The sequence below is a fragment of the Rattus norvegicus genome, chromosome 16 (assembly GCF_036323735.1).
Source record: "Rattus norvegicus strain BN/NHsdMcwi chromosome 16, GRCr8, whole genome shotgun sequence".
In the NCBI taxonomy this organism is placed as follows: Eukaryota; Metazoa; Chordata; class Mammalia; order Rodentia; family Muridae; genus Rattus; species Rattus norvegicus.
Genome location: NC_086034.1, coordinates 52,602,805 through 52,625,302, shown reverse-complemented (window position 1 = coordinate 52,625,302; position 22,498 = coordinate 52,602,805). Strand labels below are relative to the sequence as shown.

The window sequence follows — 22,498 nt, the reverse complement described above, 5'->3', positions numbered from 1 at the left end:
TCGTATGGGAGAATAAAGTGGTGTAAGGGTCTCATTTGCTCTCGCTCTTTGGAAAGAGCAGTCGTATTTACCCATTAGGCAATAGTGCACTAGGGAACTGAAGCAAAGGAAAGTTTTGGCTCTCAGAGACAATTCTATAATAGCTGAGCTTGATGCTTTCATAAGTCACAGAAAGTGGACATCTTTTTTAAAAATGTACCATAAGTCATCCTCTCAAAGAGCCGAGTAGGGACTGAGTGAAATGCGCAATACAGTTAGTGAGACCATTGCCACATATTCTTAGTAGGTAGGAGAAGGAGGATGAGGCCCTGTGCCCAGTGTGGAATAGCGGGGACAGGGTTGGGGGGCAACATCATAGCAGAGCCAGAACCCTGGACTCAGAGCAACCATCCCACCCGGACACACTGTTTTCCTATATGACCCTCAATTACACACCCCTATGAATTTTCATTGTCAGTCAGACTGGGTTTGGGATGACCCAGGACACACACTATGTCTGTGGAGGCATTTCCAAAGAGGAAATCTAATTGAACAGCAGCAGGTATTTCCCTCTCCCTCCTGACTACAGACGCCATGTTACCAGCTTCCCCACACTCCTGCCACCATGATTTCCTCTCTTGAACGGTGAGCCCAGATTATACCTTCCTTAGCACAAGTTCTTGTCAGGTATTCAATCACACTAAGAAAATATAATAATCCTATGACTCTATAATGATGACTCTACAATCCCAGAGAAGGATAAGATAGAATTCAGTGGAATCGTGTGCTTTGCCTGTGCTCCAAAGGAACTGTAGAGAATCACTCTCTTTCCATTTGAGTCTACCTTTTCTGCTTTGCTATTGAGACTTTCATGGTTGAGCATATCTGCCCTACTTGATTTCACCCGTCTCTCAAGAGCTTGCAGCGTGTCTCTTCTGTTAATGACTCATTTTCATTGTTTAGCACTAAATGCTTTTCAAAAGCTCATATATTAACGGCTTACTGTCCAAGATGACACTTACGTGACCTGGGGATATCTTTTGGAAATGGGTCTTAGTGAGAGGGCAGGTTGTTGGAAGCATCACAGAGTAGTCCCTGGTCCTTCTCCACTGTACCCTTCATCAGTCATGCCTCAAGATCAATAAGGCCAACAGGCCACTGACCTCTAATACTATCAACCAAAATGAACCTTTGCTCTTTGCAAGTTAGTTATCTTAGGTATTTTGTTTCAGTAGCTGAAAGTCAACTAACACATTCTTATGTCTAATGCCACATTTACTCACTTAGAACAGAATTTGGGAGGCTTGCTGTCCTCTCAATAGCCAAACACAAAATTGTTGGGACCAGGTCATGTCAGATGACATCCTTTTCTCCATAGGACGTAACATATTTCAGAGCTGTCTGTGATCTCCTTGTAGAAGGAAATGATCATGATAATACTCGTTAATAAAGATGGAAAAAAAAGAATGATGTCAAAAATGTGGTACATTTCCACTATGGAGTAGTTCTCTGCTGTTTAAAAAAATGATATCATGAAATCTGCAAGCAAATAGATGGAATTAAGAAAAAAAGTCATCCTGAGTGAGGTAAGCCAGATCCAGAAAGACAAATATGGCATGTACTTGCTTATAGGTGAATATTGCCTGTAAAGCACAGCATAATCATGCTACAATCTATAGATGTAACAAGGAGGGCTTTAAGGGGGAGGGATGCATAGATCTCCCTAGGAAAGGGAATTAGGCTATTTTTTAGATGGACTGGGGTAAGGGTTGGCGGGGACGGAAACAGGGGGGAGGTATCATGCTTGAGGTGGGGGATGACTGGAATTGGGGGATATTTGGGTGGTGGTGTGCAAACCTAATGCTCTCTGGGATCTATGAAGGTCATGGTGATGAGGACTCCTAGTAATAGGGCAGAGTCTGAACTGGCCATCTTCTGTAACCAGAGTGAAATGGAATCCCAACCCAGCCACAAAATCTTCAACCTGCAATTTGTCCTGCTTGCAAAATTGCTGGCGTAATGGTGGTGCATCACCTTCGGGGGTGGCCAACCAATGCCTGGTCTAACCTGAGGCCCACGCCATGCCCGACACAACCTGGATGACCAGGAACTGGAAACTGGCTAGATCAGAGACCTAGCATAAAATCAAATACAACTGGGGAAAAGTCAATGAGATTATTCTGCTCTACTCGTAGCTCAGCTCTCATCAGAGGGGCTTCCTCCTGCTGCTGATGGAAACAGAGACAGAGACCCTCAAATGAACATTAGGTGGAGCCGGGGATCCTTCAGAAGGAGGGCAGGAGGGATTGTAGGGACAAAAGGGGCGGAGGATACCAGGAGAACATGGCTCGAATAATGAACTAAACATGGCTCAGATGGGCTCACAGAGACTGAAGTGATAATCAGGGAGCCTACATGGGTCCGTGCAAGGTCCTCTGTATATACGCTACGGTTGTGTAGCTTGGTGTTCTTGTGGGGCTCTTAACATGGGAGTTGGGGTGTCTTTGACTCTTTTGCCTGCTCTTGGGACCCTTTTCTGCCTCATGAGCTGCCTTATCCACCCTGGATGTGCAAATGTAAGATTTTATTTCATTTGGCAAAACATCTGTGGATAAAGTACTAGATATAAGGTAAGTGTTTGTTATAGATGAGTGGTTCTCACGATGTAGGTAATGACCTGTTTGTGGGGGATGGGGAGTTTGGTCACCAGAAAACAGACATTTACATTATGATTCATCACAGTAGCAAAATTACAGTTATGAAGTAGCAACAGAAATAATTTTATAGTTAGGGGTCACCACAATATGGGAAACTATATTAAAGGGTCAAGCATTAGGACTGGTGAGAATTTCTGGGTTAAAGGGTCAGTATTACAAGTTTTCTTTTGCTTCCTAAATAACCCTTCACCAACCTTTTCTTTTTCTCCTTGAAGAAAACAAACGCATGCACACACACACACACACACACACACACACACACACACACACACGCACACACACAGCTGCTTGGATGTTCAAAAGCATATGCTATTCAGGCAACAAGGATTTTAAATAAGTATTGATCTCATGGTTAATCAGGCCATTAGTGCAAAGTCAAGTCTTAAATGAGATTCACAAGGGATCCCCAGAGCTCCTTTGCAACTCTCCATAGGAACCCTCGTCCCTAATGAACCTCAGGAAATATCAGTCATCCAACCCTGTGGACTAGGTATTGCAAGCTGAACTGACTCCTGAGCCCTTAGGAATCAACCAAGGTCAGTGAGCAAGGGTCTGATATCATGTTGACACTGGTACAGTGCAGCACAGGAATTCCAGAATGCCCTGGGAAGATACCGTTTATTCTCTGGTCATGATAATTTAAGTCAAAATGAACTTTAGAGCAAAGTGAACGCTACTGTTGGATGACTTAGCTTACACCAGCCCCTGCCTTTAACATATTGGCCTTAAGGGAACCCCGTAGCTAATGAGCTACAATTTAAATTGGTGTGCAAGTCATCCAAGTAGGTCCAAAGAGTACACTCTTATAGCTAAGTAAATAAGGCTCAGCCAGTCACAAGCGCTGACCCCTCAGCTAATCCCAGGATGGAGGTTACCAAATTGTGCTCAAATTAGACAACCACCAGACTTTACCTATCAGATAATACCCTGTTTGTCCCTTCTTGTCTCTCTAGTTATAATAGATGGTCACAGCATGTGTGTATGTGGCAAGGGGATTGGGGGTAAGGGAAAGGGGATACATACCTGGTTCTAGAATACACTTCTTGCTCAAATAAGCTTGTTTAGTTGTACTGGGTTTATGGCACAATTCAATCTTCTTCTCAGAAAGACACTAATAATTAACTGGACCCAGGAGGGTAGGGCTGAGAGCCAGACAAGCAGAAGGGCCAACAGTCCATTAGATCAAAGTCAAGAGCTCAGCACTGACAGTTCCCACCTGGCCTTTCTTTCCTCTTCCCCTCCCCCTTCCTGTTCACCTCTCCAGTCTGGGAGAGGTGAGACCCCAGAGAGTTGGAGGAGACTTGAGCTAGGTCTGCAGACACACCAAGAGATACAACTCTGTACATGAAAGAAGGGAGCCAGAGCCGCTCATCCACCTCCAATAGGAGTTACTGAAGGGAAGGAAGCAGGCTCGGTAGAGATAGCTTACATCTTTACCAAGGAAGGGAATAGCCCAAACGGTTCCATATTAATCCCAGTTGCAGACGGGAGTGGCATAGCGAGGCAGCAGATGCCTGGACGGAGTCCACAGCTGACATCAGAGGAGTATCATGAGCATGAAGGGGGCTGAGAAAGGCGTCCATCTGAGAAGGCTCACTCCAAACCTCAGCTTCCAAAGTGTCTGGCTCAGAGAACATAGAATGAAAACATGAAGCCAGTGGCTGATTTGGGCTTCAGATTGGAAGAGGCAAAGTTGAGATACGAATTTCAGGGAAGAGAGACATGTCAGTGGAAAGCGAGAAGCAGGAGAGAGTGGGGAGGGGGAGGGAAAATGCCATAGTTTCTATTGGGAAAGGGGAGGATAGTCCTGAGTGGCCGGGTGGGTGTGAAAAATACAAGACTTTGGAGGCCTGACACATGCCCTGTGATATTTTCATGATGGGGGAGGAGGAAGCTCATGAGCCTCTAATCCTTGTTCCATACTGAGCTCTGAATCCCAGTTTTTTACTTGCTTAGACTAAAAAAAAAAATCTTAGAATCAACATTTTTCCCCATAAACCATACCCAGTCTACTAAGAAGAATTACCTATAGGTAACTGACATTTATAGATTCTAGAATGAAAGCCCTTTCACCCACCCCACTTGTCTCCTTGGTTCAGACCCTCATCACATCTGACTTAGGTCACCATTATGGTCCCTGAATGGCTGCTCTGTTCCTATTCTATGGCCGTGCATGTATTTGAGTCAGGCTGAATCACTTCCCCCTTTAAGGTCTTCATGGGGGGAGTGGGGATCAGGTCTATCTAAGTGAAAGACCAGCATCCCTCAGCATCCTTCAATGCCAGTGCCCTCATGTACCAAGCATCCCTCAGCATCCTTCAATGCCAGTGCCCTCATGTACCAGCATCCCTCAGCATCCTTCAATGCCAGTGCCCTCATGTACCAAGCATCCCTCAGCATCCTTCAATGCCCATGCTCTCATGAGCCTTTCCTGCTGCTTGTTCTCAGCTTCATCTTCTCCAGGCCTCTCCCCCTCTGCTCCTCCCAGTCTAGCATTATCCATCTCCTTGTTATTGTTGGCCACTCTGGTCGAGATCTGGCCATGTTGTAATGCCATGGCCCTTGTGATCGCTGCTCCTTCTGCCTGGAATGCATTTCCCCATTACTGTCTAAGTTTCCTTACACCCAAATCTTCAATACCATCTATACAGCCTGAGTGTTGCTTTTCACCTAACCCAAAAATGCATCGCCATTTCTCTTGGCATTTGCCTTTCCTTGCTTGTTGATTTTAACCTAACATGATTGCATATTTAATTTACATGGGTCTCCTGCAACTACAATAAAAACCCCATGAGTCTATCGGTCCAGTGTTCATAACTATGATTACATCGCTGATACCATGCCATTTTAGTTCATAGGTGTGCACATCTAAGGACAAGGTGCTGGCATCATCTAGCTCTGCCATAGAGCTCATGGGGTAACAGCACAATGATGGAGCATATGTGAGAAGGAACAAGCACAGGAGGAGACAAGAAACGGAGCGATCATGCTGCAGTGATAACCATGGGATGCTTCAAGGTACTTAGCAACCTCTGCTCATGCCTCAACTCTTAAAGGTCTCACCACATCCTTACTGAAACCTCCACATTAAGCACTCACTTCCAACACATAGGCCTTCCGGTGACACAATTAAATCCTAGGCAAACCAGAGCAGCAAAGATCAGAATTTGTGTCTGTTTTATTGATTGCCTTTAGAACAGGGGCTACCATATTTAACAACAAAGTTATGACAAATGAATGAATGAACGAATGAATGAATGAATGAATGAATGAATGAGTAAATGACAAAAACTTGAAGAAGGACGTTGAGAGTAGTAACAAGAACAGCAATAAGAATACCTTTGGTTTTTGTTTGTTTGTTTGGTTTTTTTGTTTTTTTGTTTTTTTGTTTTTGAAAAAGGGCCTCACTTTGTTGCCTGAGCTGGTATAGAACTCACAGGAACATGGGTCTGCCTCCTGCCTGCTTGGACTAAAAGTATGGACCACAACGCCTGGCTCAATAATAACACCTTTAAGCTTTTTTCCTGCTTATTCGCTTAAACACCATCTAGGTCCAGAAAGATATCCCTCAGCTGTCTGTGTGCCTTTGCATGGATACCTCCACTGTGGTAGCTTAACTGACAGGGAACACACTTTTGATGGTGTCTTGGGTTGAGTTGTGTACGACCCCGAAAGACAAGAAGTCCTAATCTCTAGCACCCCAGAATGTGGCCTTACTTGAATACAGGTTCTTTACAAAGATAGTCAAGCTTAAGTTAGATCACAAAGATAGGGCCGGGTTCCAAAGACTGACGTCCTTATAGAAAGGGAAAATGTAGAGACAAAGGAAGGCATTCAGAGGGGAGATGAGGCAAAGATACACAAAGGAGCTGGGCGTGCAAAGATGGAGACAGAGATTGGAGTGACAAAACCGCAGCCAAGGACTTCCAGGAGGTACTAGAAGCTAGAAGAGGCAAAGAACACTTTCTCCTCATAGTTCTCAGAAGGAGCCAACCCTTCCAGCAGAAGACCTAGACGAGATAAGAAGCCTCCAGAACAGCTAGGCATTCTGTTCGCTGAGAGCACAGTTCACAGCTCAGTTTTAGCAGCCCCAGGGAGCCTGGCACACATGGAAGATTCCTCCTTCCCACGTGCGCACCCAGACTTGAGAAAGAAAACAGAAAGCTCAGACTTCATCTCGTCCAGGGGCAGACAGACCGGAAGTGGAGATGAATGGGCCGAGGATGGTAAGTTGTGAGCATGGCAGGGAGACACAGAGTGCCAGAGTGGTCAAACAGCAAAGTTTGGTCGTGACCATAGCCTTGCCCTTGCCACAAGCAAGTCCTGCCTTACCCTCCGGGTCCTTATGCCACTGCTAACAAAATGAATTTCTTCCTTCCTTCTTCCGTTTTAAAAAGTTGTGTGTCCGCTGAGGCCGGAAGAGGGCGTCGGATCCCCTGGAGCAGTTGTGAGCAGCCTGACATGAGTGCTGGGAACTCAACCCTGGTCTTCTGCACGAGCAATAGATGCTCTTTACCACCGAGCCAGTGCCCCGAATGAATTTCTAGAGCATCTCTGGTCTGGATCTGCAGCTGTTCTCTGTGCCCCATGGTTCTTTGACATATTCAGAGGCCTGTGCACGCGCCAAAGGCAGGAGGAGAATACACGAAACATCAGGAAAATGTTTTTGAAATTGCTGTTGATCCGCTGAGCGCAATTCAACAACTTAAAAACTTAACATGTACCCCTCCCCTGGTTTCCCCTTGGCATTCATTCCTACCATGGGCAACACTGTTGGTAAATGAATGAAGGGATGTGCTTGAGGGTGTGGTTACTGATAAATTCAGCCTTCTGAGATCTCTCAAGTTCAATTCGCAAGCAGACATGGAGGTGGGGGTGGGGGAGGGATTCACAAAAAGGAGAGTCTAAATGAAGATAATTTTTGGTCTGCTAGAAAAGAAGGTTTGTACAGAAAGACCCAAAATAATGCATAATTGGCAAGCTTATTGTCAATTCCGCCACTTGAGTCTCAGCAGAATTATAAGTCAGTTAGATAAAGGGCTATAAATAATTATCGGCTGGGCAAAAATTAGATGCAGTCAGAGAAGTGAGTGTCCTATGGGATCTGAAACTCGGGATCATGCAGACTTGGAAACCATTCATCGCCTCTAGGTCTGCCCTACACAGTGAACCCAAGAGGTGCAGCCTCCCTGCCTCACAAAGTGATTGTGTGTGTGTGTGTGTGTGTGTGTGTGTGTGTGTGTGTGTGTGTGTGTGTTCCGGGGTGTATGTGTCCAAAGGCTAAAGAAATCCAACCCTAGAAACGATGGTACCAAAGTCAGAAATGGGCCTTTGAGGTTATGTGTAAAGCCCGTTCCACTCAAGAAGTTGGAATATAAACAAATAAGAGAGTTGTTTAAAAAAATCCATTCAATACAGCCTGACAAGAACCAACCATTTCACAGGAGACGCGGGACAATAGGAAACCTGGGAGACACAGCAGCCACAGTGACCATGTGCTCACTACTTCATTGAGCTTCTTCGTTCAGCCCAAATCCTGAGAACTGTGGAGGAAAGAGAAAACCACAGGGACAGTTGACTCTGAGAGAGAAACCAGGGCTTAAATACAAGAACTCTCTGGAGCAGCGAAATTGAGACCTAGTGCATGAGGGTAGCAAGGCCAATCAAAACAGCAGAAACATCGTGCAGGAAAGTCCTTAGATGGTAAAGTTAAGTGTCTGGAGGAAAGCAGAGGGAAAAGGGCCATAAATAAGACAGAGCTAAGGATGAGAAAGACCACAGACAACAGCTGAGAGATGCTCAGTGCTTTCCCTAAGGTCTCACGGGCTCATAGACAGTCAATTCCAGGTGATCTTCTCCTTCTCCTTCTCCTTCTCCTTCTCCTTCTCCTTCTCCTTCTCCTTCTCCTTCTCCTTCTCCTTCTCCTTCTCCTTCTCCTTCTCCTTCTCCTTCTCCTTCTCCTTCTCCTTCTTCTCCTCTTCCTCCTCTTCCTCCTCCTCCTTCTTCTTCTTCCCCCCTCTCCCTCTTTCCCCCTCTTTCTCTTCCCCCCCTGCATATGTGTGCATGTGCCCTTCTCTCTCTCCCTTTCACTCTTGAATTTATTCTTTCTGCTAACTGAAAACATGTTTACTTCAAAGTCTTTCTCCTTTCCTCCCTTCTTTCCTCCTTTCTTTCCCCTCTCCCTCGTCTCTGCTTCTCCCTGTCCCTCCTCCCCACTGCTCTTTTTCTCTTTCAGCAAGGTCTCAGGTAGCCCACACTGGCCTTGGATTCACTGTGGAGCCGGGGGTGGTTCTGCACACCTGAGCCTTCTGTCTTAGCTTCCGAAGTTCTTGGTTCATAGATGTGAGCCACCACAGCAGGACTTCTCTTTTTCTGAACAATATTTTAAAAAGGAGTATGTCATTAGTCCCAGCACTTGTGGGGCAGAGGCAGGCAGATCTCTGTGAGTTTGAGGCCATCTTGGTCTACAGAGCAAGTTCCAGGACACTCAAGGCCACCAAGCCAGAGAAAACCTGTCTCGAAAAGCAAAATAAAGCAAAGAAGTTTGCATTTTAAAAAATGCTGTTGGATTTTTTTAAAAACGGGGGAACACGAGGGGGTGATTTTAGTTTTTTGTCCTTGTCAACATGTCACACAGTTTGTAGAGAGAGTCCCTGTAATACCCACTATGCAAATGCCTTATGACCCAGTTTGTTGTAGACGGCAAAGCAATTTGACTATTTCCAGTGTGACCATGGGCACTGTGCCAATGCTATTTATTGCATGTGTGGAAGTTTGCCTATGGGAAAAAAGCAGACACTCAGAGGTAGGGCTGCTGGGCCAAAAGACAGATGCTTCAGTGATTGGGACAGACTTTGTCAAATTTCTTTCCATTGAGGTTTCAACATGTGTAAATCTAAAGTGAGATTTGAGGGATCTTGTTTTCCTATAGCTATGTTCTTGAATGTCCCACAGACTACATGACTTCATCCAAAATTAGAAACTGTGACCCAGCAGGGAACATTCTTGACTTATCTGATTCCCAGAGCCAGACCTGTTTCCCCAGCCTTGCCAAAACAGGCTAGCACATTTACCTTTAATTTATTAGAGACACAACCATATGCCTAAAAAAAAATCATACATATGTGTTCATTAACACTAAGAACGTCCTGCATTTTCTTGTTGGGCTGATTAATCTTATGTCAACTTGACACATAAATTAGAGTTATCAGAAAGGAGGGAACATTAATTGAGACTATGTCTCCATAAGACCTGGCTGTAAAGTGTTTTTCTTAATTAATGATTGATGTGGGAGGACACAACCCACTGTGGGTGGTGCCATTCCCTGGGCAGGTGGTTCTGGGTTCTATAAGAAAGCAGACTAACACAGAAGGGTAAAGGAAGTCTCCATAAAACCCAGAGAGGAAAACTGCACTTCCTCTTTGGATCCTGTCTGGAGTCACAGATGAAAAAAAAAAAAAAAGAAAGCAGACTGAGCAAGCCATGAGGAGCAGGCCAATAAGCAGCACCCCTCCATGACCTCTGCATCAGCTCCTGCCTCCAGGTTCCTGCCCTGCTTGAGTTCCAGTCCTGACTTGCTTTGATGATGAACAGCAATGCATGCAGAAGTTTAAGCTGACTTAACCCTTTCCTCCCCTGGTTGTTTTTTGGCCATGTTGTTTCTTTGCAGCAATGGAAACCTTGACTAAGATGGCCGTCTTTCTTTCCTCTGTGTTAATAGTTCTTGATTGGATTTCCCAGCACTCTAGTTGCTTCCCAGTAGGGATACTTTTCATTTTTGTTACTATACTGGAGACTGGCCTTAGGGCCCTATACTTAAGTGGCAGATATTCTAGAACATTACAACCCCAGCTAGTAAGGTTTCAGTAGCCTGAGGTTTGCATAAGGTTGTCCATGTATGAGACATCGCTGCCTAAGTGTACACTGGGATTGCAGTAAGTAGAGAGGAGACACTGGGAAAGTACAATCTTAGCTGTCATCACACTTCTCAAACCCTTCTGGATAATGAGGAAGGATGAGTTGATCGTCCACATCCTGTAGTTCAAGTGGTCCTGTTAGCAAAAAGGAAATGAGTCCAAAAGGATGCTAAAAGTTCAGCAGTGGCGCTTAGTGAATGAGTGAAGATTCTCTCTAAACGGGGTGGTTGGCCGTGAATGGTTGAAGCAGGTGGATTCTTAGAATGCTCTTGATACTTGCTTACTTGATTTCTCCTCAGTCTCCGTGTCACTGTTCTATTAACTTTGGCTCTACTGGGTGAGGGGGTGTGTTTTGGAGGAAGGATGGCCAAGCCTGTACATTGTCCTGGGTGGTGTCATTCTGGTGTGTGTGAGGGGGACCTGTTAGATTATTTGTTTTTACTATTTTACTGGGTTCTATTACCTCTACCTCCCTTCCAACCCTCATCCCTCCCTAATCCCTTCCAAGCCCCCAACACTAGATAGGAGAGAAAGGTTAGAGGAAAGGGGGACATAGACCTCTCTCTAGGCCATGTCCTCCTGACCAGGTGCATTGGGTTCCTGGGGCAAGTCCAATCTTCCTCGTCAGAATATCCAGCAGCCCAGCAAACCTGCAATATCAAACACAACAGCACACAGCAGCAGGAACCAGCAGGAACAAGCAGCAGCCACTTTCTTCTACAGAGCACTTCCCACCCCTCTCGGGGCTCAGGCCTTTCTTCCCTCTCCAAAGACCCCAGAATTAAACTATCTGTAGCCGGTAAAAATCACATCCCTCCCAGAACATGAGGCAACATAGTTAACAGCTGTGGACAAACAGAAGCAGCCCATTATTCCACATCTGGGATTAAAACAACAGCATATTCACATAACATAACTGGGTATTATTATTATTATTATTATTATTATTATTATTATTATTATTTACTTATTCACTTTGCATACTGCTCACTACTCCCCTCTCAGTTAGCCCCTCCCACAATCCCTCCATCTCCTTCTCCTCTCCTCTAAGCAGGTGCTCCCCCTCCCGGTTATTCCCCAATGCTGGCACTTCAAGTTTTTGTGAGGATAGGCACATACTCTCCCACTGAGGCCAGAAAAGGCAGCGGAGCTAGAAGAACATATCTGACATACAGGTAACAGCTATTGGGATAGCCCCTTCCCCAGTTGTTCAGGACCCATATGAAGACCAAACTGCACATCTGTTACATATGTGTGCGGAGGCCTAGGTCCAACCCGTGTATGTTCTTTGGTTAGTAGTTCAGTCTCTGAGAGTCCCAAGGTCCAGGTTAGTTGATTCTGTTGATCTTCCTATGGAGTTTCTATTCTCTTAGGAGCTGCGGTTCTTTCTCCTATTTTTCCATAAGGCTCCAGGCTCCATCCACTGTTTGGCTGTGGGTGTCTGCATCTGTCTGAGTCTATGATGATAGAGCCTCCAGGAGGACAGCCATGCTAGACTTGATAAGGCAAACACCAACGACCCAAATAACCCAATTAAACAATGGAGCACAGAGCTACAGAGCTCTCAACAGAGGAATCTTGTATGACCCGGAAGCACTTAAGGAAATGTACAAGGTCCTTAGTTATTGGAAAAATGCAAATCAGAACGACCCTGAGATTCTATCTGATACCAGTCAGAATGGCTAAGATCAAAAACTCAAGTGATAGCAGATGCTGGCGAGGATGTGCAGCAAGGGGACACTCCTCCATTGCTGGTGGCAGTGCAAAGAATGGATAAAGAAAATGAGGTGCATTTGTACAATGGAATACTATTCAGCTGTGAAAAACAAAGACATCATGGATTTTACAGGCAAATGGATGGATCTTGAGACTATCATCCTGAGTAAAGTAACCCAGTTCCAAAAGGATGTAACTGGGTTTTTAAAGGAACCAAACCTCACTACAGGCGCCTTCTAAGGTCTTTGTGTGCTTCACTATAGACTCTGTCCGGTCTCTCTAAGGGAAGGTCCCTACTGAGTTGTGAAAGGTCACACAGGAAGGTCCTTCACTGGGACCATGTACTGACTTTGGAAGAAGGAACAGATTTTTAGTACAAACAGATACTTTGTAAAACCTTGGATATTTTCTGAATTTTTCTAGTCTTTCACAATTTGGCTTCTCAATGTCACCTTTTGTCCTGATTCCTCTGTGCTGTGGTTTGCTCTGGAGTCATCTGTATTTTGATGCTAATTCCACTGCCCCAAGGACAGCTGCCTAGTCACTTGTTCAGGAATCAGGTGACTTCACCAGAACCTTCTCCCCATTGAATCTGTAAAGTACTGGTGAGGGGCAGGGACAGGATAGAAGGAGGCCTGTCATTGGAGGAGAAGGAAGGATGGGCGGGAGAGAAGTTTGAAGGAAGAGGAGACTGGAACGGAAAGGAGGAAGAGACAGGAGAGAGAAGCCATGGCAGGAAGATGGAGGCTGACCTTAAGATTCTGCTCTGTGGGGGGCTGGGGATTTAGCTCAGTGGTAGAGCTCTTGCCTAGCAAGCGCAAGGCCCTGGGTTCAGTTCCCAGCTCCGAAAAAAGGAAAAAGAAAAAAAAAAGATTCTGCTCTGTGTATTTACAGGTTGTTATGAATGTTCTTAAGGGATGGATGGTACTGGGCTTTGTATTGAAAGGAAATTATACGAATTTAAGGTTTAAAAATATAAAATTAAAAGAGTAAGCCCCAAAAGCCACAAACTCAGGAGCAGCAGGCCATAAAGATAAAGAAAAGAAATACAAGAGAACTACTTTGCTTATCACCTGGTGTGAGTAACTGTTCTTTGTTCTGCCCCTGTGATGTTTATTTAAGCCCCTACTTGTGCTTTCCAGCCATTGCGTCCTACAGAGAGCACTCCAAGAAACCGGCGGCCCAAGCCTAACCAGAGGTGTTTCAAATATAGATGTTTCATCAATTTTGACAAACTTTTAAAAATAATGAGGACCTGAAGACCCTACCCTTCTCCTGATTTAGTAGCTCTGTTCCAGGAACCAGGGGGCCATAAAACCTTCTGGCATCCCCTTATCTCCTGGAGCCATAAAACAATCCTGTAACTTGTGGTGCCTTCCCCTTTGACATCCCCCATCCCCTGGGCTCACAGCCTCTGCCTTTAAATGCTCTTTCTCCCAGCCTCTCGGGGTCGACACCTCTGTCTCCTGCGCGGGATATGTGTCGGCCGGAGATCTCTGTAATAGGTCTCCTTAATAAACCTCGCCTTTGCTTATTACATCCAAAATGGTCTCTCTGTGTCTGGGGTCCGCGATTTCCCAAGACTTTAGAAAGGGTCTCTCTTCGGGGATCTTTCAGTATGTTTAGGTAGGCAATTATATCGTATCAATTGAATCTAAGGTTATTGTGTTGTGTGTTCTTTAATGTGTAGATTTAAGTGTAATGGAGTGTGGGGCGACTGGTCTGGGTCACCGCAGAGTTGGGATGTGTTTCTGACAAGATATCTAGGAGATATCTTGGGGCACCGCGGTGCTGGACCTAGCGAGGTAAAAGACAACAATACATTTTTTATTATTATATTTTTACAACAATACCTCTGCCCTGTAGAGCACTTAAATTCCAAAGAGCCCCATCCTTTGACAATCCTCATTAGCTACCCCAAATTAGAAGATCATTTCTTTCTTCTTTTAAATTCACTTTTGTACACTTTTAAATGCACTTTTGAGGTGTGAGGGGGGTATTGGTGTGTGGGGGATGTGGGTGTATATGTGTGTATGTGGGGGGGTTGTGGGTATGTGGGTATTCATGTGTACAGAGGAAGGAGTATGTAGGTACCTATTGGTGTGTGTGTGTGTGTGTGTGTGTGTGTGTGTGTGTGTGTGTGTGTGTGCTAGCTATACAAGCTGCCAGTGGGGAAAAGCAATCAAGAGTCCTGCTTGCTATGGCCTCCAAAACACAATATGGCCAGCATGATAAGATACCCCCAGTGTTGCTTTCATCTGGAGGGTAACAACTCTAAATGGACGTAAGGCCAACTCTCTGGGAGGGATCCATGCCCGGTACTGTAAGCCTAGCCAACAACCCTTGCCTCATGAGAGCATGGACCCTAGAGCAGAACCTGTTACTGCTACTTTCCTAAGACCAGTGCGATTTCTAACTATACTCTAAACCTTTATACCCACAGAGGAGGGGAGATCTCACTTCTAATCAAAGAAGCATCTTTTTGCAACAGAAAAGATCCATTTTAGAAAGCCACAACAGGTCAAAATGCAGGGCCAATGCAGGTTGGACTATGGAATGCCTAGCCCTTACTGGTATACTGACCACACAAGCCCTACACCTAAGACGCAGGAAACATCGTGGAGTAGGTGGCATAAAGACTATCAAAGACAGACTATCAGGATGTCTGCTGTGAGAAAGTGTCTTCTAGATACATCGAGGAAACTGTATCCATGAATCTTAAAATGGTGGGCACCTAAGCAGGATCTGCACACAGTTAACAACCCAAGCTGACATTCCAATGTGGTGCGGGAAACCTCATAGGCTCCACCTCTAGATGAAGAGCTACAGAAAATGAATAACTATTAAAAGAGAGAATTAGTCCTCTCCAGGCAAGAACTCCCTAATGGGCTAGTTAGTCCCTCCCAATGGTCAGCTCTAAAAACAGACATATACAAAAAAAAAATAAAATAAAATAAAAAAAAAAAACAACACCAAGAGGCCCTCTACTTCTGGGCCTCTTCTACTTGTGTGACAGAGACAGACAGAGACAGAGAGTCTAAAAGATTAAAGAATAGGTCATGAATATGAGAGGAAGTAGGATGACATGGAAGGGCTGGGGGAGATAGAGAGGGGTTGAAGTTATGTAAATATAATACTCATATATAAAATTCTCAAACATTTTAAATAAAGGTTAAAAACTGTCCATATCCTTTATGACACCATCTCTCCCCGAATGCAGATCTCAGCAATTCATCTCCCCCTCCCCTGGAGTACAAGTCCACACCACTGTTTCCAGAACTGCTACATGGTCCTGATGTCCAACTCCCATCCCCATGCTTGTGAGAGAGGCACTCTAGAAGCCCCGCCACCTCCCTTTAGCTTACTTTTAAAAGATACAAATGGCCACATGCAATGTAACAGTGTTGTTTTATGGAAAGACCAGAAGCATGTTATTGTTATAATATGTTACATTACCATTCTTAAAGCCACATTAAGTGGGTGTTTGGAATCCTTTAACATCCAAACATCCTTCAACCTGACTGCTATTGTCCTAGCCAATCGTTGGGGCAAACTTGACAAAACCGAGAGCAAAGCAGTTTGCCTGAGTAGGTGCGCTCCTTACACACACTCACAGAGACCGAGCAGAAACCTCCCTCCACAGAAGAGAGCTATTCGGCGTCACAGAGCTACAGTCTGCCATTGCAGATTGAAGATCAAGCTCTTGAGTGATCTTTGGCCCAGAAGTAGAGGGCCTCTTGGTGTTGGAACCGCTTTTCATGAAATTGGCAATTGCATAGCCTGATTTCTCCAGACTTGGTCTTCTTTCCAATATGTTCCATTAGCAAAGCCTTTCATCACTGGATGAACCCTGTCTATAAGAGATTGATTTCTTCGGGCTTAAGCCACAGTGCTGTCTTGTGAAAGATCGTAGTTTCAATGCAAGAAGGAATTGCTTGGGCCACAGAGCTCTCATTTCTATGCTCTTGGGTCTCTGACACCCCTGCTGTGTTGGTTAGGCTTTTGTCAGGTTGACACAAGCTAGAGTTATTTGGGAAGAGTGACTCTCAATTGAGGAAAATCTTCCATGGCATCAGCCTACAGGGAAACCCATCGTACATTTTCTTCATTCATGATTCATGTGGGTAGGCTCCATATTGTGGGCAGCAAGCCTTGTCCTTCCAGGGCTTCTACCTCAGTTCCTGCATTCCGCCTTGAGCTCTTGCCCTGACTTCTCTCAGCAATGGAGTATCATCTAAAAGTTATAAGATGAGGCAAATACTTTTCTCCCCAAATTGCTTTTGGTCATGGTGTTTTATCACAGCAATAGAAATCCTAAGACACCTGCTGAACAAAGTCAGGCATAGTACAGGCACAAGGTACCATGGAAAGAAGAGACAATGGATTTATTTTCTCATATTATTGTTTGTTTGGTTTTTTTTTATTTGTTTTACGTTCTTTTGGTTTTGAGACAGGATCTTCCTATATACCCCAGGCTGACCTCAAACTTGAGAAGCTCCTGTCTAAGGCTTCTAACTGTCAGGATTACAGTTACACACCACCCTTCCTGGTTTCTTGCTAGCTGCTTCTTTAAAAGCTTTACGGATTGGATCTCACTCATACATACTTATGAGAAAATGCAAACAAAGAAATGTGAATTATAACAGTAACCAATTGCTCTGCTGCCCATACAGGCCATGAATCTTTCCTTTGGGAGGGTATAGTGAGTGTTTTTTCTTATTATTGTGACCAAAAAAAGGGGATGACAAAAGTAAAGGAGTAGGGTTTATTTCCTTCACAGTTTGAGAATTTGCTTCATAATGGCAGGGCATTACAGCAGCAGGAGCTTCCAGCCACAAGTCACATTGCAACCACAGTCAGGAAGCAAAGAGGGATGAATGCTGATGGCCCCCTGGCATCTACCTTTTATTCATTTCAGAACCACAACAGGTGTGTTTCCACTGTGGTTTAGGTAGGCGAGGTCCAGTGTCACAACCTTTGATCAGTTACTCAACTCATTCTTTTTCTCAATAAATTGATTGAAGTGATTCAACTAATTGGTTGATTCTGCATCACATAGGTAGAGTGTGATCTGAGACCAAAAGTCAGATCAAAGCATGACAGCTGTGGTGGTTTGAATGACAATGGCCTCCATAGGCTCATAGATTTACATGCTTAATCCCCAGTTGAAGTGTTTGGGAAGGATTGGGAGGTGTGGCCTTGTTAGAGGAGATGTGTCACTGGGAGTGGGCTCTGAGGTTTCAAAAACCTATACCAAGCACAGATTCTCTCTCTCTCTCTCTCTCTCTCTCTCTCTCTCTCTCTCTCTCTCTCTGTGTGTGTGTGTGTCTGTCTGTCTGTCTGTCTGTCTCTGTCTCTGTCTCTGTCTCTGTCTCTGTCTCTGCCTCTCGTTTTTGCTACCTGAAAAACAGAATATAGCTCTCAGCTACTTTTCCTGCACCATGTCTGCCTGTGTGTTACCATGCTTCCCACCATGATGATAATGGACTAAACCTCTGAACCTGTTATATAATCCTTAATTTAAATGCTTTCTTTTGTAAGAGCTTCCTTGGTCATGGTGTCTCTCACAGTAATAGAACAATAACTAAGACAGGAAACTATGGTCTGTATTTTAACAGAAAGAATTTGATGTAGAATTCTAACCATGTAAATGAAGTAGTCTTCTATTATTGCTGGGGCGAATTATCACAGACTAGTGACTTAGACAACACAGATTTATTGAGCTCATTTTTTTTTCTTTTTTCTTTTTTTCGGAGCTGGGGACCGAACCCAGGGCCTTGCGCTTGCTAGGCAAGCGCTCTACCACTGAGCTAAATCCCCAACCCCTATTGAGCTCATTTTTAATCATGCCTATGTATGTAGTAGAGGGCAGGGGGTAGGGAGGGGGCTATGTGCAGGTTCCTACAGAAGCCAAAAGGTATCAGACCCTCTGGTGCTGTCGTTATAGGAAGTTGTAAGCTGCCGGACTTAGGTGTTGAGGACTGAACTCTTAACTGCTGAGCCATCTCTCCAGCTCCCAACACAGATTCGTTACCTTTCAGCTCTGAAGTCAGAAGTCCAAAATAGCTTCACTGGGTTAAATCAGTCTTGACAGAACTATGTTCCTTTTGAAGTTAATCCCTGGGGACAAGCTGTTTCCTTGCCTTTCCCAGCGTCTAGAAGCCATCTGCATGTCTTATGTCAGCACCCCCACCCCCTTCATTGCTCCAGCCCATACTCTGTACCTGCTTTCTTTCTCGGACTCTACTCAACTTCCTTCCCCTCATGAGGACCCTGTGATTACTTGGGACCAGGCAGGTGAACTAGGATAATCTTCCCACCTCAGATCAACTAATCATGTCCGCAAAGCACCTTTTGCCATGTCAAATAACACATTCACAAGTTTGGAGGACCAGAACCTGGCTCTCTTTGGCGAAAAGTTTATTCTAGAGAAACCCGCAAGGCAAAATAAAACATTAATGTTTTATACTTTATCGAGCGAATGAGCAACTTTGGGGAGCACCAAGTTCCCCTAGAACTAGAGTAATAGGTATTCTTAGAAGCTTTGGATGGAACCCACACAACAAAAACTGCAACCCTCTGAGGGTGGCGTACCAGTGGCTGGTGCTTCTGAAAGTGTACAGGGAGACAGGTGCTTCCAAGGGCAAAGGAGGGGCAGCCCTCTGCACTGGAATAACATCAGCTACCGAGGGACAAAAGGAAGCTCCTGATGCTGACCAAAACAGACAGGAAGCCCCAGGGAAACCACACTTAAGGATAGTTATCTCTCTCCTTCACATCCACCAGATCTCCTGCAGTGATTCTCACTGGCACAGCCTAAAAGGGAACTAGCTGGCAATAACAAAAAACAAACAAACAAACAAACAAACAAACAAACAAGAAAACCGAAAAGATACGCAGAAAGATTCCATGTCCTGCATCACCAGGCAGATGACAGAGGATCAGTTTCAACTGTGGGGAATACATACTTTGAAGCTTTCAAAAGGGAAAACTTTGGAATCAGATCAATTTGCTGATAAATTTAACCAGGTGCTTAAGCATGAAATAATATTTCTTGTACCTAAACTTTCCCAGAGAATAGAATCTCTCTATTCATCTCTTCTCTGGGGCCTCAGTTTACCTAACAAGACCATTTTTTAAAAGGAAAATTACAAGCCAATATAGAATAATGTTCTATTAGTTACTCTTATTATTGAGATGAAATGCATGGCAGAAACAACCAAGAGGAATAAAGGGTTATTTTGGCTCATGGTTTGCGAGAGCATCCTGTTAGTAAGGTATGATGACAGCAGGCTGCTGTGCGGTGGCAGGAGCATGTGGCCACAATCGTATCTGATGGAAGTCTGTTCTCCAGATAGGGACCAAGTATTACAGTACGTGAACCTATGGGGGCATTCGCAGTCAAAGCACGACCATGTTTTACATGGTCTTTTGTAACAACAAAAAGAACATCAAATCCATTTTACTGCTAATGTCATCTATGAAACAAATGGAGCAACACATGCAGAAAGGGAGTGTGCTGTGTCGAAACAGGCCTACTTCAACATGCAAGAATGGTTTAAGATTTGAAGAACCCTTAGTAACACTATATAGAGTAAAATGTGGTACAACCTAGATAAGTGTTTAAAAAGTAATTTGTGGTAATTCAGCTCATATTCATGACTAAAATTTCTACAACTAAATAAAACAATTTGACTTTTACAAGTGTACCTACAAGGCGCGTACACCTTGTAATGTCTATTCCTGGTTGTCAACTTGACTGTATCTGGAATGAACTGCAATCCAGAATTGGAAGGCTCACCTGTGGTTCAGATCTTGAGGCTGGGAGATAGAAGTTTTTGACCTAGATCTTGTCATGGCGATCTTGAGGCATAGTGGCTATGAATGTCAGGAGACTAAAGCAAGGAGATCTCTGAGTTCAAGGTCAGCATGGGTCAGATCCAGGCATGGTGATACATGCCTTTAGTCTGGGTTACACCTTCTGCTAGAGACCTACATAAGGACATTGGAAGAAGGAAGGTTCAGTCTTCTCCTGCTTGTATTTACTTACCAGCACATCTGTTGGACTCTACTAGTCTTGTGGGACTGAGTAACTACTAGATCCTTGGACTTCCCATTCATAGATGACCATTGTTGGGGAGTTGGACTACAGACTGTAATTCACCATAGCAAATTCCCCTACTTTATAGAGATTATTCATAAGTTCTGTGGCTCTAGAGAACCCTGACTAATACACACCTTATGACTACGTGCAAAAATTGTACTCTAGGGAGAAGGAACGAAGAGGAGCAATGAGGGGTAAGAAAGACAAAATTAATCTCAGCTGGACAGATGGCTCAGCTGTTGTTCTTGCATAGGACCCAGGTTCAGTGTCCAGCACCCCAGTGGTGCTCAGAACTGTCCTCAAGTCCAGTTCCAGGAGATCCAAGACCCTCCTCTGACCTCTGAGGGCACTAGGTATTCACATGGTGAACACACACACATGCAAGCAAATCACTCATACCCATAAAATAAGATAAATAAATCTAAAAATAAATAAAAGGCTAAAATTACATGTTCTGTCACATAAATGTTGCGTATCTCTCTGGATGAATGATAGATAGATAGAGAGATAGATAGATAGATAGATAGATAGATAGATAGATAGATAGATAGATACATGATAGATAAAAAGATAGTGATAGAGATGATAGATACACGATAGATGATTAGACAGACAGATAGAGGATCTATAGGATCAGAAGTTCAAGGTCATCTTTACCTATCAGTGAGTTTGAGGGCAGCCTGGGCTACCAGAGTCCTGTCTTTAAAAACAGAACAGCAAACAGAACAGCACCAGAAGCTGGAGAGATGGCTTGGTGGGTAAGAATTCATGCTGTGCAAGCAAGAGGACCTGAGCTTAGATCCCAAGTCTATGCAAAACACTGGGTGTTGCTGCATGTAGCTGTAATCCGAGTGCTTGGGGGACAGAGACATGAGGATCGCTGGTAGATCCGATGAGTCTACGGTGTTCATCATGCTTTCAACATGAATCTAAGATTTTTTAAAAAAGAATATTCTAACACTGAACAGCTCATTTAGGCCTGCTTACCTATTTTTTTTAAAAGGTATAAAAATGAAGTCTAAAGAGATGGTACAGTGGTGAAGAGAAGTTGTTGCTTTTGCAGAGGACCCAAGTTCAGTTCTGTTCCCAGCATCCACACGGCAAACCACAGCCATCTGCAACTCCAGTCTCAGGGAATCCAACACCTCTGGTCTCCATGGGCATCAGACATGAATGCAGTGCGCGCGCACACACACACACACACACACACACACACACACACACACACACACATACACACACACATACACACACATATACACACACATACACACACATACACACACATATACACACACACATATACACACACATACACACACAGATGCGCACACACACACAGATACACACACACACACACATACACACACACATACACACACAGATCCGCACACACACACACAAATACACACACACGCACACACACATACACACACACATACACACACATACACACACATACACACACAGACACACACACACATACACACATACACATACACACACACACATACACACACAGACGCACACACACATACACACACACACATACACACACACACACACATAAACTTTAACAAATACTATAAGAATGATGTGCTGTATGAAAGAGCAGAAATCACTGTTCACTTCCGGTACCTGACACACATTAACAGCAATTTTTAAGTGTGGATTCAGGGGCAAAAGGTATGTAGCCGGGTGACCTTAATTCATAGCTTAGTCTTCTGGCTATTTGAGCTTTGATCTTTCTTATGAAAAAGCAAATAATAACCCCAATGGTTGCTGAGCCAAAGGAATTATATAGACCTATAAGAGCTATATAACCATTTATATTATAATTATATACTATATCTACTCTACAGCTGTATAACTAGAATTATAGAATTATACAGCCATTCATAATTCCAGATGAGTTACAGTAAACCTATAAACACTAAAGATGAAGAAAGAGATTCTGTCTGTGATGAGACGGTGCACAGGGAGGCGTTTATGCACTTTTCCAAGTGCAGATGGGCTGCAGTTACTAAACCCCAGCCTAACCTAACCATTCATACAATGTGACGCTC

General features: G+C 44.2%; 2 long non-coding RNA genes and 1 pseudogene across 2 annotated transcripts; 2 read left to right on the top strand and 1 right to left on the bottom strand.

The window, feature by feature from the left end:
* Window positions 1–1,208: 1,208 nt before the first annotated feature.
* LOC120097417 (uncharacterized) lies at window positions 1,209–7,230 on the top strand. Its single transcript, XR_005494786.2, has 3 exons — window positions 1,209–1,565; window positions 5,548–5,714; window positions 7,094–7,230. It is a non-coding gene; the product is annotated as an uncharacterized LOC120097417 (long non-coding RNA).
* On the bottom strand, window positions 7,177–20,875 carry LOC120097416 (uncharacterized). The gene is made up of 3 exons (XR_005494785.2): window positions 8,996–20,875; window positions 8,131–8,239; window positions 7,177–7,308 (listed from the first exon to the last, which is right to left on the bottom strand). It is a non-coding gene; the product is annotated as an uncharacterized LOC120097416 (long non-coding RNA).
* LOC120097625 (small nucleolar RNA SNORA26) lies at window positions 10,011–10,142 on the top strand (annotated as a pseudogene).
* Window positions 20,876–22,498: the final 1,623 nt, after the last annotated feature.